Source organism: Poecilia mexicana, unplaced genomic scaffold (genome assembly GCF_051168715.1).
Source record: "Poecilia mexicana isolate PSO_F unplaced genomic scaffold, ASM5116871v1 scaffold_12, whole genome shotgun sequence".
Lineage (NCBI taxonomy): Eukaryota > Metazoa > Chordata > Actinopteri > Cyprinodontiformes > Poeciliidae > Poecilia > Poecilia mexicana.
Window position 1 is genome coordinate 12,776,418 of NW_028263381.1, and position 18,406 is coordinate 12,794,823.

Here is an 18,406-nt window from a genome sequence, read left to right on the forward strand (position 1 = left end):
AAGTGTCTTTCGGTGTGTTCTTGCTGGCAACAAAAGCTCTAATGTGGCATTTATCCAGCATGATATCATTACACAGAGTGTGTCCATCTTTTGCACTTTCTCTCTCCTAGTTGAGATGTCAAGCCTCAACACCATTTGTCTCAATCAGCTGCCACAGCTTCCATTTGGCCTGTGCACCCATTCAATATTGAAACCAGCAGCTTCTAGTTCAGACATTAAAACTTGCGCACACATGCAAACGCACCCAACCGGCAGCGCACCAGCATGTCTTGCAGCCACACATCCCACCATAATGCCATTTAGTATAATAGCTCTGCGAGCAAATAGCAGTTAACTGCGTTAACGTCTGAATCTGGTTCACAATGCCTATGTGAGCATCTGTCATCTTTATCAATAAGCCGAGGGTCTGACGCGAATCCAATTTGCTCCCCAAACCCCTTGTTCCGATGTCATCTGAATTTAGATCCAAACACAAGCAGTCAGTGACAATAATGTCACAGGTGCTTGTCCTGTCCTCTGACCTCGAAAGTATGCGTGTTTGCAGAGATGGACTTTCTCCTCTCCCCAATTAAGGCGCAACGAATCTTGTCAGCGCTGCCCTGAGCTGAACCCTGGCCATAAAAACAACACTAATTTTCAGGAGGCGAGTTTGAATTTTTTTATTTTGTTGGGAGATGGGGTGGCATTGATGGTTGCAGAGCCGGGTCTTCCCCCTGACACTGACCTGCTGACCTTCTTGACCTCCGAGGTGGCTCGGACAAAGGAAGCCTTTCGCTTTTAATTCTGCCCAGGGAGCGTTATATGGGACCTGACCCTGTGCTCCTCTTAACCTTTTGGACCTCCGGCCTGATGTCCATGATTTAGGGCAAATTTCATTACATGCATTCTCCGGATGAGACTGTTTGCTAAGAGGATACGGCAAAGTCACAACTCAGCTTGATTAAAATGTCAGGTATGGCAGACAGACAGAACACACACTCAGATGACCAAAATGCATGATTCTTGGAACTGTAACAGTACATTATGGATTGATGCAGAACAAGTAAACTCTATTGTAAGGTGCAAATGAAAAGGTAAAGTAATACAATTCGGTAGACTTTCTTGAGAGATGTGGTAAAACAATTTCTATCAGTTCCTCTTTGCAAGATAGATAAAACCCAGTGAGCTTGAACTGAGGCAGACTTTGACTTATCTACACTTTGACTTGGCCATTCTAACACCTAAATGATTTGATCTAAACCATTCTATTGCAGCTTTACCTAAATACTGAAGGTACTTGTTCTTGTCAACTCTTAAAGCTGTTAACATTTGAGGTATTTTTCTACTGCTATCCATCTTCCCATGAACTCTAACCACCTTCCCTTTATCTGTTGAAGACAAGCCTCTATGCACAATAAAGACACTACCACTATGTTTTGTCATGGATATGTTGTTTTACGCCACTCTTCTTTCAATCCAAAAGTTTCAGTATTGGTCTTATCAGATCACAGCACATTCTTCCCGATGTTTGCTGTTTCAACTTAAAATATGTATGACTTTCTTTCAACAATGGTTTTCCCCCTGCCATGAAGGACACTCAAAATCTTCTTTCTGAGCTTTGGATTCCTGGGTCATGGGTCTCTCGGCTTCGTCTCCTCTTACCTAGATTGAGGAAAGATTAACCAAATGGCAAGTCATGAAAGGTTTGGAGCTGTGCTATGCATGTTTAATGTTTGAAGGAAGGTTTGAACAATGCTCTGTTAGATGTCCAAAGCTTGGATTGTTGTTTGACCTTTACAATGCTGTTTGTTCTCTAAAGTTCTCTAAAAATTAGAGGTCTTGAGATAACTGATAGCTGAATGATTATGCACTGATTTAAATGTTCACATATCTTCCTATTAATGACATGACTGTTAATGATAGCTGGCTCCAGTGGGCTGCACCAGGGTTCAGAATAAAGACTGAATACAAATGCAAATCCCATTCATTTACATTTTCTTAATTCTAAATAATTCTTTAAGAAATGTAAAATTTTTCCTTAACTTTACAATTATGGCAACTTTTTGACAGAGTTTTCCATAAAAGCCTTATTACTACACTTGTTAAGTCACTTCACATTGTATGTATTTGCAAGATAGGCTTTCATATTGTGGGAAATCTAAATGGTACAAAGTTATATTCCCATTCTCAATATGTTTTCAATCACCCTCAATGCATGTAACTCAGCAGGGAAAGTTTGTAACATCCAGAAAAAAAAAAAAAAAAAAAACAGAACACAGGTGCCAACAGTGAAGGAGACAAAGGATAAGTGAGAAGTGTAAGACAGGAAAGACTCTTGAGGGGTCCTGCCACAATTGGCGCCTCGTCCTGTGTGCTGTCTACCCGTCTCTCTCCCTAGTTGCCATGTTCTTGTCAGTGTTGACACCCTGTCAGCCCCACCTAGCTGAGGGCCTGTAGGTAGTAGGCAAGCAACTGAGGTGGAGGTACACAAAGCAGGAAGTCTGAATGGGACTGACTGGGCTTGGCTCTAATGGAGCCAGTCTTCCAGACGCACACAATAGCGAGGCCTGAGGCCGGGGCCTGTAACTTGAAGCCTCGGCCTGGTATTTTAAGAGGCCTGAGTGGCTCTGGAGCCAGTTGTCAATCAATTGGCGTGCACAATCAGGCAAAAACAAGACTTGCCTCAGTGGGGAAAAAATGAGATGTTGACAGGATAGAAAATATTGACAGAAACCTCTTAAAATAAGACTTGAATTTTTTAACACATTCCTGAAGCCTGAAAAGTCAACAGACTCTTTTCAGCTTAGAATTTCTGATATGAAGTATGTTAATCAATAGACAACATAAGTCTTTTATTATAATTACATTCTCTTGCATCATTTTATAATGAGTGAGAGTGCTTATATTTCTCTCCTCTATCCTCTTGCTAAAACTGAAGATGTGGCAGTGCTACTCTAAAAGATGGATGTCTTTGAGAGTAGATAAATGTCTGCAATAATTGTTGAGGCCCTGCAGTTTTATTTTGGTTTGTTTCTTGTACTGATTATTCTTTATTGTCAATCAGTGTGTTGTTGTTGTCCATTTGCTCTGCAGTTTTATTTCTCGGTGGTGTTGCTGATGATAATTGTACTATGCAATCTATTCTTATCTTGTCATCTCTGGCTTTGGAACATGTAATTCCAAAAGCTGCATTCCAGAAAGAAAGAGAGAGATAAAGTGTGTATGGCTTTAGTTATGTTGCATCAACATGTGTCTTGGGCCATTCTCTGCTCCTACTTCAAATTCAGGATTGCTTCATGTGAGTGAAGAAGAGCTGAGCGCACCTAAAACACTCCATTGCATTTTATGTGGAAAGGGATGGATCAGTTTTCTTTTAAGTGGGGATGAACACTGTATAAATGAGCAAACAGTGTCTTACCTGTGTTAAAGAATTTCTGCAGTTAAGTTCTGTTTAAAGATTCACTTTTTTCACTTCTGATGCTGCTACAGATATCTGGTCAGTACTGATGTGATACAGAAAAACAGTGCTGAACTGATTTAAAGCTTCCCTTATTTTTAAATACAGACACAAATGTTCTAAATTAGAAATGTATTTGCTAGCTCTGCACCAGTCCAGCATTAAATGCACAAATAGCTTCAGCACAAATATATATATATATATATATTTTTTTTTTTTTTTTTTTTTTTTTTCAGTCAGTGCAATTATGCCAGGCAATGTAAAATAAATAATAAAGACACGGAAGGTGACAAAACAATAGGTTAACTACCTTTGTCAAACATGTAAAAAATAAACTGCAACAACCCTTTCAAATGGTTCAGAAAGTGCAATTAGGAATTCTAAATATAACGTTAAGTAATAGCTCAGAGCACAAAGCATAGAATTAAAATGAATAGATCTGCCTTTATGGATCAGGCACATTGTCACCGATATTTGATTTAGATTTTTTTTTCCAATACAGATATTAATATCAGATTGGTGCATCTCTAGTTTTGATTGATCGATTTTTGTTGTTGTTGTTTATTGATTTTTTTTTTCCCATACCCACTAAATCCTTGCACTGGGCAAGACGCAGGACAAACATTGGACAGATCACTGTCCATCGTATTTCAGATGGTGGAAAATTCATCTCAACGAGTCCTTCGCTGCGACTCTGAGTCTCCAAACGTAAATCAGTCTCATTCCTTACTATCACTGCCTATTATACCCAGCCTTATAAAAAACAGAGGTTCCTTTCATCCTACAATAGACTTTAAAATTGCAATGTCAAGACAAAAATCTTCTTTCTGGAACATTTTAATGACCTGAATGGATGAATAAATGTGTATTAACAAAAAGTTGGTAAGGAATTGTATCTTAATAATACCACTATTTATCATTTTCCTTAATAAATAATGGTTGTCTAAATGTAATCATGCTTTTATTAAACTTTTACCGAAACCGTCAAAGCCCTGCTGGTGATATGTTGGCTATCTGGAGCCTGGACACAATATGTTGCGTGAGCCCAGAGACACTTGAGCTGGAGGTGTCTGAGATTAAAAACATGCAGGTCTTGACTGAAGTGTTGCAACTCTTTCTGCCAGCAAGATGGAGATTAGAAGTGACCAGTGGTACCATCAGAGCGCGGTGCCTGCCACGTGTTTGTCAGTGAAACATGCATCCAGACACATCTGCAAGCACTTGACGGGGCCTTTTCCTGCCGCCCCGTTTCTGAGGGGTCTGGAAGGTTGACACGCCGATGCTGACCTTATTGTGCCCCACCTGTCACTTAACCTTTATGTTAGATGTCAGTTCTCCCTGCCACTGTCGTTCAATCGCCCCAGCCCTGATGCCAAACACCATGCACTATTTAAACAGTGACCTCAAACTTCAGCCTGTGAAGAGAAGCAGTCACAAAGCAGCCAACAAGCAAATGAAATACTCCCTTGAAGTTAACTGCAGAGGTGCTGAATTTGGCTCAAGAAATAAAGAAAACTAGTGTGTCATGTTGGAACAAGGGCTTCATGTTAACCTCTCTTTGTTATAATTAGAAAAAGACCCCCCTACCCTGCCTCATAAAACCGAACAGGAAATTGTGAAAACTACTACTTTCTCACCCAAAGCAGTTATGTTCCTCAGTCTTTGAAAGAGCAAGGGTGAGTGTGATAAACTGTTTAAAAAAGTTTACATTTTCTTTGCCTCTGGAGCCTTAGAAACACAAGCTCACGCTGTATAAATCTGTCAGGGCTACAGGGCTGAGCATATACAGAGTCTTGATTTACACGTTCCAGATGCAGGATTAAACTTCGGCGAAGCGCTGGAGCATCATACACACCGTGCTCCGCTCGTTGCCTTGCTCCCCTTTGATGAAAATCTCTCCGGCTTTGATGCCGACCATTAAGATTCCCCCCCAACAAACAAACAAAAGCTCAAAAGACAGTCATACATAGACTTTCAGGGTGGTATGCACTAACAATGAAACACATCTGTCCAGTTTGGGTTAGACAATGTATTTTATGATCGTACAAGAGAAATTCCCAGCTCATGAAAGCAGGAGCACATGTCAGACTCTGACTATATGAAGATTTCCCCAATGGTTTAGTACAATAAGACATTGTCGATTATGAATTCAAACATTGCTTCACATTTGTCTCCTGAGTGAACTTGCATAATGACACATTTTAGAAACAAAAGACTTACAGAGAGGAAGAGAAGGCTTGAACTGCTGTGTGTGTGCGTGCGTATGGGCGTGTGTGTTTGTCTGCTCTGGCTGATGTGGTGTAGCCACACTCCTACTTCCTTAAGGGCTTAGCCAGGGGTGCGTAAACAGTGATCCTATGGTGCTGGGCGGAACAATTCAGTGTCAGAGAAAAGGTCAGCCATCGCTGTTGAGCTCCATCGGGTCAAAGAGAAACACAGACAGAGAGAGCAGGCTAAAGTGGCGAGGGCCTGGAGAATATGTTTCCAATAGACCCTCGTCAGGCTGTGTTAGCATCTGTGTACAACACGTGCACCACAGGGATCATGACCCTCCACTTCCCTTTCCCTTGTTCTCCCCAGTGGGCAAAGCAGCCCTGCAAGGTCACCACAGAGCTGAATGGGGCAGAGGAAGGCACAATATAAACTGACTCCCAGCAAGCACCTTCCCCTAAACAACCAACCCCTCCTCTCTCTTTCAACACACAAATATGCATATACACCCCCTGGACATTTGTAGAGAGGAGAACACCATAGAGGTCCTACCCCATCCCTGCCAGGGTCACTGTCAGCCTGCAAAATCACACCAGAGCCCAAAGTATCAGGCCAGAGGGAATGAAGCGGGCAAGGGCCACACACATATTTGGCAGTGGATGTGTGGGGCTTATGCTGCTGAGACGGAGCGAAAATATGCAGTTTGTGTGACAAATCATTGTTTGGGTGGCACAACGAAGTCAGAGGTTTTTGGAACACAGACAGAACACAAAGGCCTCGTGCTGAACTAACAGAGAAAATAAATATATTGTTCTTTAGATTACAAATTAAAAACATCTATTTGGGTCCTATTTAAAGTAAGCATTATAGTTACAGTGTTTCATTTTTGCAACAACACTCAAAGAAACAGAGTGTCTTGAAAGTGTGTTCAAATCCCTGGAACCATTAAATATTTAACACTTTACAAACTTTAATGTTGTTTATTGGTCATTTTATGTGTAAGGTCAACAGAAAGTAGGAAATGATTCTCCATCCAGTTTGAGTGAGCTCAAGTTATTCTTGAAAAGAATATGCAAAACCCTCAACTCCAGGAGATTATCAACGTTTTTATGAGACAATTGTGTTTTTTCTTATGCATTTCATAGCTGACTCATATCATTAAAGTAATTTTCTCTAACTGATGAAGAAAAACAAAAGATCCCAGATGTATTGGTGTTATTTGTTTTTTTATTTCAAAGTATTGGACTTTCTGTGCTCCTAAAATAATTCAATCCGGGTCAGAATACAAAACAATTACCACATATTTCCAAAAATGTTTAACATATGACCAAAAACATATCATTCCGCTTCACAGAGGGAAAATAATTATTAATTAAAATGCACTACCTCCTTTAATTAGCTTGTTCGTGAAGGAAATGAAAGGGAAGGAAGCCTAATCGAAATATGTGTTTTTTTCTCCAATACATGGCCATGAAAATAACAGGAAGGGCTGGAGGAGGGGAGGAGGTAGAAGAGAAAGGAAAAACATTCCTGGCTAATTTAAATACAGTCTTATTAGTCTAATGACCACAGTCTGTGATCACTACTCATCACCATTAATGCCACAACTCTCTCGTGCTTTGATTGCCCAAGGCTTGGCTTTTGCCCCCCCCCCTTTAGCCCACATTCGGCTGGGGAACCAACGCATTTTCCCTTCCGCTACACATGAAATGTGACATGAGGACGCTAATACATGTGGAAAAGGGATGGAAAGCAGGGATGTGAGACACTCTGAGGTCCTCCTTTCACGGTTAATGACATGACGTGCTGCACGGAAGCCAAAAACTCCACTCTTTTTAAAAGCCATCAGCTCTGAGGCATGTTTCTATTAAGGAACACTCCTAAATGTTATAATAGGTGGCCCTAACGAGCTTTGGCCTCGCTCTCCTATCTGCCTTCTTCAACTACCATATTGGCCGCATTGCTGATGCTTATCAAAATGATGAATGCGGCATTAAGTTCAAATGAGTTGGAAGATTGGGAAAAGGGGGAAAAGCTCGTGTTTATCATTGCATGATTTGGTCCTGTTTTCTGCTTCACATTGCACAAAGACTGCTTGTTATTTTAACTGCATGTTTTTCGGAGGTCTTCAATTGTGTAATAAGACTATAATATATGAAAAAACATGCTATCCTTATGTGGATCGTTTGGGGAAATTGAGGAAAGAAATCCTTTTAGTGAAAGAAAGATGAAGAGAGAGAAGAGTAACTGTAGTGATTGGCTAGAAAAATGAAGATTCTGGCCACACAAAGAGGATCACATGGCTCAACTAGACTGTTTAACTTTAACGTTCATTTTCTGGAATACTCCCCCTCTCTCACAACACACACACACACACACACACACCCCTTTAGCCCGTCTATCTTTTGATAAGAATGAATTCAAGGTTTCACTCATCAGTAACATAAATATTGTGGTGAAAGTTGAGCTACTAATAATTGTTGACGCATCTTTTGAATTAATCTGAATCCTCTTTAAACCACACTAGGACAAAATTAAACAGACGGACCCAACTACATACAGGCATCCCACTAATATTTGTTCATGTCATCGTGATGTTGTCACTACCACAGTTCTCATTTCTTAGGCTTCAAAGCCTCTCCCTGACTCTTCTAAACAGGCCTAATGTCACAATTTAAGTCTGAGTTGATCTTTAAATCCTTTTCCAGGAGGCATTTGGCTTCAGTGGGTCACTGTAATATTCAATAATACTTCAATGCATTGATGTTTTAGAAGGCTTTTTTTTTTTTTTCTGTTGCTTAGTGATACCCTCTTCGTCAGTGGATATTCAAAACTGGCTTCACTGTGGACTGAGGTATTGATGATTTAGAGGTTTCCATATTTTGACAGACTTGAGCACTGGTGGTTCCTGGGTTATTATTTTGTGTCAAATGGGTAAAACTGGAACACATTTGGGTGTTCCACCGTAAAATAATCTGAAGCACAAATCAAAACCAGACAGGCTCACATTCTGGTTCTAGAAAGCTCTAAGACCTCAATCTGTTTTTTTTTTTTCTAAGAATCTGTGGAGTTTGCCAATAAAAATAGTTCTGTGCCAGGAAAGCAACCAGTTTAAATTTATTCAAGCATTGCTGATAGGAAGAGTGGTCAAGTATCCTGCCAGTGTTACGCCAGCTGTTGTTGGCTACTAAACGTTTGTGTTCCACGTGTAAGATGATGGGGAACATGGAGCCAAGTATTAGTTAGGGTAAAGGTATGTGTAATAAAATCCATGATAAATTCCAACTTTTGCACCAAATTCTCGTGTTGAAAATGTATTGTACATTTGTATTTTGTAATCATTCCACCCTCAAAATATGTTTCAAATTAATTACATTAATGACATTCACGCCCATGATGAGTGTATGTAAACTTTTGACAGGAACTCAGTCTTGTACTGTGATAGTTTTCTCTGAAGCTGTGGAATGTTCTTGCAGATTATATATTTTATTGTTAGAAAGTGCCTTGCTACCATTTTTTACAGCCCTTATACAGCCCACAATAAAGAGGTGTTGTCAAGGGCAAAACCCCAATGAAGGAAAACCTTGGCTTATAATATGACGGCAAATGATGTCTGGAGTCATTTTAAGCCGTGGATTAGCAGTTATTGTCATTTTAGCACCACCTGTGTTTCTGCTGCTGCTCCATCCCCGGTTCGTGATAAATCCAAAAGGCCAGCGAACATTAGGTGAAAAAACGGAAAGTCGCACGTCTAATGTCAGAATCATGCGGTCTGCTTCCACTCTGCTTGACAGAGTGACACAGCTGGCAAAGAAAAGAGCAAGCACAAAGCAGGCAGCGTGTTAAATGACCCTGGGATGTGGACAACCTTGGTGACTGGGGAAGGCCAGCACTAATTAACGCTGGGCAGCAACGATGGCTGTCAGGGATTGTCGTAGGGGCACAATCCCTAGATTCCACCCCCTAACCCTCCTGTTCCCTCATGGGTGTCCTAGTCACTGCCCATGCTACTACCCCAATGAAGACCCTCGGGAGAGCTTTTCACCCCCTCTCACGCCAAGCTCGACCTCACGCACGATAATGAGGGGGATGTTTGTGGGACAAGAAAACCGACCCAAACTATGCCAGTTTTAGCCTGCTCACACCCCCATCGTCATTACTGTCAGCTCCTTTAATCTCCACTCCATCACTCAATCGTGTTCTACTTTTGTAAATATACCGCTTAAAAACTCATAAAACCTCAGCTCGTATGAGATTTTTCTGCAAGATATACTTACACGTTTATGCATGACGGGACTAACATTTTCGCTTCTCCTACACACTGATGGGATCTGGGCTAATTTTGCCTCGGCATGGGTGCTGGAAGTGAGAACAAACCTTGCAGCAAAACATGACTGCCGATCATTTATTGAGATTTTGGAACGCTGTCTTTCATGCGACGATGTCGCAACAAACTGCATCTTCTACCACAGTGCTGCTTTCTGAGGCTGTTGCAGCACTAAGGAATTATTATTCATAGCCGGCAGTTTATGGATTAATTTATCACCCACATCTTATTTGTTTCCTTTAATCAAGCCTTGGGGTGTGACTATGGCCTTGGCTGGCCACCAGTTCTGGAGCTTTATTCCTCTTCACACGGCCCTAGTGTTAACGCCGCTGGCCAAGTTCACAGATTTGACTGACTGTGGACTTAATGCTGCTTGCCTTGTTTTCAGCACTTGTCCCTCCAGATTTGCCACCCTGGCTGCACAATTTCCTCCAATTCTAATTATTCATCAGCTCATTATGCCCGTTCCCGGGCGCCTCCCCTAATTAGAGGTGACGTAGGGTTTGGTCCCGGGCTAGCCCCAAGTGAGGGAACCAGTTCAGAACCAGTCCAAAGCCTGCGCTCATAAAGACTGGGTAACTGCCAGCCTCTTCAGATGCATGGGGGTTGTGGGTGCTGTCTTGACAGTGTGATGTGACGTGCCTCAACACAGTTTCCTTTTCCTCACACAACACACACATCATTCACGCCATTATGTTCCATATCTGTTAGCATAACCCCTAGATATTTATAAGAGCCCTCAGACTAGGGAAATTCTTTCTATCGGTGGTGTTATGCATTGCCTGCATGGTGTGACTTTTTTTGTTGTGTTGGTTATGGAGCTGTGAAGCAGAAATTGGGAGGCAGGGCCACTGAGAACAATGTCAGTGGGCAGGGCAGAGGAGCGTAAATTATTAAATCATTGTTTCCTAATTAGCATCAGGCGTTAGAGGAAAAAAAATAATCTTGCAAGCAGTGAACAACCGAAGTTTATTGTTAATGTGACAGCAACCAAGACATCACTGAATAAACAGAACATTAGCAGGTAACAATCACTAATAACTGTGATAAGACATTTTTATGTTCTGTTTTAAATTGCTTGATCAAGAAGAATGAACAATTTCTTATAATACTGATGCATGTCTTTCGTTATGGAATGGACTTATAGTTCAATGTTTCTGTGTCATTTCTTTCTTGAATGAAGACGAGTTCTTCCATGTACTCTTAGTTTTTGTCTCCAGTAAATAATGCTATTGGGTATGTGGTTTTATTCGTGACACTTTATTTAGCACCATTTTTTAACACAGCTACCTTTAACCCTATGTAGTCTTTGTTTTTCTTTTCCATGAAAATTACTTCTGGCTGTGCTTAGTTATGTTTTCTTTTTGAATGAAGACACCAACACAGTCCTTCTGTATTTCTGTGTGCTCTTTTACAGTATGATCCAAGCCCAACAGTTTTATCCTTAGCTGTGACTCTTTCCTGGACAAGGCCATTGACTGGACTACATCTGCCTTTAAACTCCATCTGATATGTCTTTCTTTCTCATGAAGAGCAAACCTGGCTCAGTTCCTCTTTTTTAAAAATGTGCTTCTTAAGAAATGCATCAACAGAACAATTGTTGCAATCAATTAAAATGGTTCAGATGGAGCTCTTGTTGTCAGTAACTCATGTTATTTTTTTTCCACAGAAAGTACTCCTGGTCCAGTGTTTCTGTGTTTGACTGCAGTTTCAACTTGGCATAGAAATAGGCTGAACTGCTGCTGCTCTTAATTTTTCTGTTTCTCTTTCCCAGAGAAAGTTATCTTGGCTCAGTGTTTTTCTTCCTTCATGAGGCCTATAATAGATCTGCTGCAGCCTATGTGTGCTCTTTGTTTTTCTTTCCCACAGAAGGGATGCCTAAACCAATGTTTTGTGAAGGTTTTTCTGTGTCCATTTCCTGCACTCTTAATTCCTACCAAAGAGAAGAAATAGATGGGTCATACTGAGTCTGGGTCTACTGCTTATAGGGAGCTTTTGTTTTGCTCAAGTTAAAGAATTACTGCAAACTCAATGGCTTGATGCAAAAAGCTGAGTTTCCAGATTGAGCACTCTTTTAGAAAAGGCCAGTAAGCTGATTTTGACTGAATGGGATTATCATTATTTTGAACTTAACCTGTATGTATGAAAACTAACAGTATGATTGAATTGATTTGCTTTGATGCTGGCCAGTAAATGTGTTCAAGGTGATATTAAACATCAAATTATTTATCCTATGCATTTTGATTATTTCCTGCAGCACCACTAAAGTGACAACATTTTGTCACCAAGCCTTTCAGTTTAATACTTAAACTGAAAGACCTGCTAAAATAAAATATTTGTGACATCAATGTGAGGCTTCCCTTGATAGCCTTGAGTTTTTATGCGACACTTCTATTCAATTAGTAACTTTTCTGGGTGATTTTGCTTGTGTGTTTGTTCAGGGCTTTTCCCCCCCTTTACCAGACCTGCTATCACCATTAAGTGTTACTCTCCACCTTCTTCTCACCTTTCTCATTTTCTCACATTTCCTACCTGATCTTGTCAACCATACCTGGCCTGCAGTCAGGGAGAATGGATGAACAATTCCATAATCACGCAAACTCATGATGGTGAGCAGAAAGTTTAAGGATGCAAAAGTGAATGCGACATACAGGAAAACTCCACAGACTGATACACTTTTACTCACACTGTCATATGCAAACATACGTGCAGAGAAAAAATGTAACACGTGTATGAGAACAGTAGTGCTAATTAAAGCCCTCAGTGCAAGCAAAGAAATATGTAATGCTGACATTTAGTCAAGGGAGATTTGGGGAGATGAGGAGAAATTCTAGCGCTCTGCTCGAGTTGGGCCTGGGGCTGGCTGGCAGACAAAAGGACAGCGGCAGGCAGAGAGGCTGGGATAGAGAGCGGCGGAAAGGTCATCTCCGTGAAAAGGCTAACGTGTCAGTGCTTTTGTTCCTGGCCCTCGGAACATATGTTTGGCCCTCCTCCACGGCCGCCCTGGCTATCAGGATGAAATCTAACCCCCAGCACCCCAAACGCAAGAACAAAACTCACTTAGACAGACAGGCTGATACACACACACACGCACACACACACACGGTGGTTATGTTACTATACCACAGTTGTTTAGGGTAAATGGATGAAAGTTGGGCTGAAGGTGTTGCCTTACCAAACTCGGTGCCAGAACACCTGTCTGCTTCTGTGCTCAGAAATCAAGATAAGCAAAAGATGACAAAAGAGGATAAATCAGCAAGTGCATTGGCGATGGGTGCAATGTTTGAAATTGGATTAAGGTCCATTTATACAGATGTTTGCTAATTAATTGACTAATGGCAAAAGATAATTAACAACTTTAACCTTTTTTTTTTCCTTTTAAAAGCTGATAAGACGGCAACCTTGGAACCCACTGAAATTTGAGATGAGCGTACATCGTAAGGATAAAGATGAGCTGTACGTATTTCACACCTGGAATGTTCTCATTTTTCTCAGCTGTTCACTTTATATATCCTGTTACTTTCATGATTATGTTCATCAGTCTTTCTCTAGTTGAAGACAAAGGATAACTGGCTCAACTGCACTACCCAGAAGACAAAATGTAAATCTACATAATTTATTTATAACATTTAGAGGTTATAAATGTTAAAGTTGTGTTGTAGGGTGATTCAGCAGCAAGCTTAAGTTAAACTTGTAGCATGTCATTTGCACCTTATATAGATTTGTATTTTTTATTTTTTTTGACTGAGTCCAGGCACACAAATTGCCTTCTCACACATCCCAAACCACAAACCATAAAGCAGATCAGTTATTCTGTTCCCCTAACCCGACTCAGTTTTTGCCTCAGTCCTGCCCCAACCCCTGGCCCCCCACCAACCTCACCCTCAGTTAACCCTTCACACCAACTGCAAGTGCCAAGCACAATGACCTATATTTGCATGAAGCCTCTGTTGGCAGATTGGGTTGAGGAAAAACTCCACCCACTAATCACTGCCTGGTGGTCAGCAAGTACACCTGTCAAAAGAGGCAGCAATAAGGCAGCAGTAATAGGTCGTGATGCAGTGGGATCATACTCCTTGAAATCACCGTTTTATCATGAATGTAGGATCACTGTATGTGCAGTTGTGTGCATTTGGGAACTCATCTTCATCTTTTGCGTCATAAATTGGGACAGATCAAGGTACTGAAATAAAAGCCAAGCTGGAAATTGTACAAATAAATAAATGATGGTGTGAGAGCAGAGTGAAAATGGCAGCAGAAGATGCAGAAGACAGAAGAAAAAGACGGTGATTAGGCAACAAGAGCAGTTTGATAGGTCCTCTCTTCACAGTCTCTCTGGACCCTAGAGATGAGCCTGAAAGGAGGTAGGCAGACGACATGGCAGCCTTTCAGCCCACATCAGACTGTCGCCAGCTTCCTTGGCTCACCCAGGAGACCATAGCGTGCTCGTTGAGAGAGTGAACAGATTCATAAAAGCTATTATTGCCCAGATGGTTTGTGCTCTTCTCAGTTCAAAAGCTGTCAGAGCTCAATGTTTGGTGGTAACAAAGAAAACAGAGGAAGGAGTTATAGTACTAGGCAGAAAATAATAAGTTATGATTCGTTTTCAGCTCACCTTAAACTTGCCAGGCTTTAGGAAAGCCCTCACATTTTTATGTTTATATACAATGCATTGCAAAAGCTCTGACTACTGGTACGTAATTAAAGCTTTGTACATTTTGTCCTGTTAAAACCACAAACACTATTTTATTTCAGGAGAATGTTATTTAATAAACCAACACAACGTAGCACATGATTGTGAATAGAAGTAGAAATAACCTTCATTGTCTCTCAGTGAGAAATTCTGGTGCTATCAATGTAGTAGGAGAAATACACATGGTTGTCACATAATTTGTAGTAAAGAAAAATCTGAAAATGTAATATGCAGTTCTCATGGTATCAGCCACCCATTTCTTTTCTCAATACTTTAGACGTGAAATGCCAAAAGTCATGATACAAATTTGCATTTAAATTTTGACCTCAACTTTAAATAGGATGTTATGTCGTATATTTTTAGATTTACATAATTTTGTAGAAATCATTGTTTACTTTCACATTGAAGGGTTTTTTCCTAAAAAGCCACATTTTGTTGATCATGATTGATTTGTAAAAGCAATAAGAATAGTACAATATTCAGAGGCTCATCAGCTACTTTATCCCTGTTGAAGAGAAACATTCCCACAAGTTGCCTCCAATTTCTTTCACCATGGGGATGGTGTTTCCTAAATGTAAAGTTTTGTCAGGCACTGTACGAAGTGTTTCTGCCTAAAGTCGACAAAGCATAGAAACCTTGTGCACTAATTCTCAGAACAGCCGTAGCTTTGTGTGCTGACCAATGGAGGCGTCTCACAATCAGGGCGTGAAATGCTAAAGAGCTCCCAGCTAACACGTCTGCATGGTGTTTTCTCCCCACTACTGTTCATTTGACATTTAGTAAATCATCACTGCAGTCATGCCTCCAGGAAACACTCACTCTCTTTCTCTCTCTCTCTCTCACACACACACGCACACACACACACGCATGCAAACACACACACGCATGCACACACACATGTATGAACACACACCCTTGATGATAACTGTTTATTAACAAGTTAGGTGACCTTATTTCATCTGGTTGCCAAAATTACAGCATGCAGAGGTGTGTGATAAAATCCCCTGAAGCCTGCTGACATTTCATTCAACTGATTGTCAAAACAGGAAATTGTAAACATTTTTTATTATATATAATTTTTAACTGGACTTGACTATTTTTTATACCACTTTTTGTTGAAAAAGTCTACAATTCATCAGTTTAAATAAAATGATCAAATGTTGGAACACAGTGTTACGGTGTACATGAACAGACATTTACTGACAGACGTTCACATATCATAGACAGGTGCTAAACTTCCTCCAAGCTCTTCAATCAATGTCTAGCCAGGGAGGTTGGGGGGTGAAAGATGCTAAAAAACAAAGTGATATAATGGTCATAGATCTGTCTGCTTGCCTCACATTGCTTTCCCATGCACATGCTGTCAGCAACTTGGTACCTTGAGAACATTTTCAGACATTGACAGGTGACTAAGAGCGTTTAAAAACCCCAACAGCAACGTTTACGTAGGCATAGACCGGCATGATGTATGTCTGCACATTATGGCAATCTCTCTATTTGTTATGAGGTTTCATTGCATGTTGGAAATATCACTAAGTAAATCCATCCATTATCCTACACACTTATCCCTGGTGGTGGTGTGGGGGGTGCTGGCGCCTATCTCCAGAGGTCAACGGGCGAGAGGCGGGCTACACCCTGGTGTCCATCACAGGGCATCACTAAGTAAATTCAAATTCAAAAATACTTTATTGATCCCAAAGGGAAATTAATTAAATAAAGATAATTTTCTCATAGACAAGAAGTCATTGTCTTGTGCTAGCAGAGACAAAAAAACAGAAAGGTGCAGAATGTTCCTAGCACAATTAAAATATAGTTAACAAGTGTACAGTTGTTGGACAGTGTGAGTTGGACGCAGAATAGTATTTGGAAAATCTTTTCCATAGTAAGATGCATTAGTTGTGTTATGTGTAGTTGTTTTAAGTTATTGCAAATCATAAGCACCTTCTAGCTTGAAAAGTTTCCCCAAAACCCTAATTGCAGTCAGCTTTGAATAATTTTAGGAGCAAACCTACTTTTAAACATGCGAGATTTAAACTATGGTACTTTTTTCTCCTGCTGTTTTTTGAAGCCACGCTGCTTGCACAATGCAAAAGTATCCTAGCGAGGGTATTTCCTCAATTTATCAGCAGGACTCACTTAACTGCTGCAACACAGATCACCACCTTCTTAATTAATGCAAATGCAGCAAGCAAGCACTGGGCATTGCAGATAATCCTTTGCCTTTGTCGTTACATTGTTTTATCGAAGTGCTTTAAGCCCATTGTCTACATGACTAGCTAATAAAGAGCTCTTAATGCCTTGTCTTGCACTCATAGTGCACATTTTCCTTTTAATCCATAAGCTCTTAAGGCGTCCATAACTGCCTTATTCATGTCAGGCCAGAAGTGAAACCAGTAAAGGGTACTAAAGCAACCTTTATAGTCCATACACATTCACACGCACTTAATATCCAGGAGTGAAGGAAAGAGAATTGACTGTGTGTAGATGAGAGCAATATCCCGCAATCAAATAAAGATGAAGCTCAGAAGTGAGACATTTTAATGCTGGCCTTGAGAGCCCTGAGTGGGCAGAATCAATAGAATAAGAAAACATATTTTCCCTTTGCGTATACAATTTGAAGGGCAAAACACACTTTGAAAATACAATAAGACATATAAATCAAAGAAATGTGAAAATGACTCTTCACTTTTACAGTAGCATTGATAAAACAGGGGAAAAGACAACCACAGTGTCTTTTACAGTGCTGCTTTTTTTCCCCCATTTTTGCCTTGCAGCCTTTTGGACATAAACTTAAGTGTTTGACAAAGATGTGATATATTCAAATCTCCAAGTTTCCACCTTAATGCTGGCCCCTCTACCTACCCCAACCCTGCCCCAACACCTCATCATCACTTTGGGGTAGGAGCTGAGCACTCCCTTGTCTTCCTAAGGACAATGAATCAAAATGTTATGTTTGGGTTGCATTGCCCTCTCTGACACAATGAGGCTTATCTAGACTCAGATTCAGATTAGACTGAGGGAAATGTCCACGCTCAAACCCCACAGGCAGGATGGAGAAACACGCCGAGGTGGGGACTTAAGAGGAGAGATGCTATGACTCTCACATGGCAAATCTACTCCACCTCCCCTCAGGGTGTACGCTGCACGAGTGTGTGTTGTGTGGAAGTGGGAAGGGGTGGGTTTGGCCATCTCTGCAGCAGTGGAACTAACATGGGAATGGAACAGACAGAGGGAGAGAAAGAATTGAAGAATAGGTCATTAAAATTATTAGTAAGGGCAGAGGTTGAGATATGGCCATTGCCTCGAGCCTTTGGTCATATTCATAACGCAGATGAGGAATTAAAGTGTAGGGAAAAACTACAACAGAGAGGAAAATCCTCACATGGGTATTTGAACATGTTTGACACGTTCTTTATTTGCCTTATGTCATGGATAGAGATATAAGAATATTCTACTAATTCAACCTTATACCATAAAAGTTGTCTTGGCAAATGTCAGGGGTCGGGTTGCAGGGGAAGCAGTCTAAGCAGAGAGACCCAGACATGGGCCAGCTCTTCCAGGGGAACCCCACGGCATTCCCAGGCCAGCTGAGAAACACGGTTCCTCCAGCATATCCTGGGCCTTGCTCTGGGTCTCGTCGCAGTGGGATGTGCCCGGTACGCCTCACCAGGGAGGCATCCTGGAAGTATCCTAACCAGATGCCCGAGTTACCCAGCTGGCTCCTCTCGATGTGGAGAAG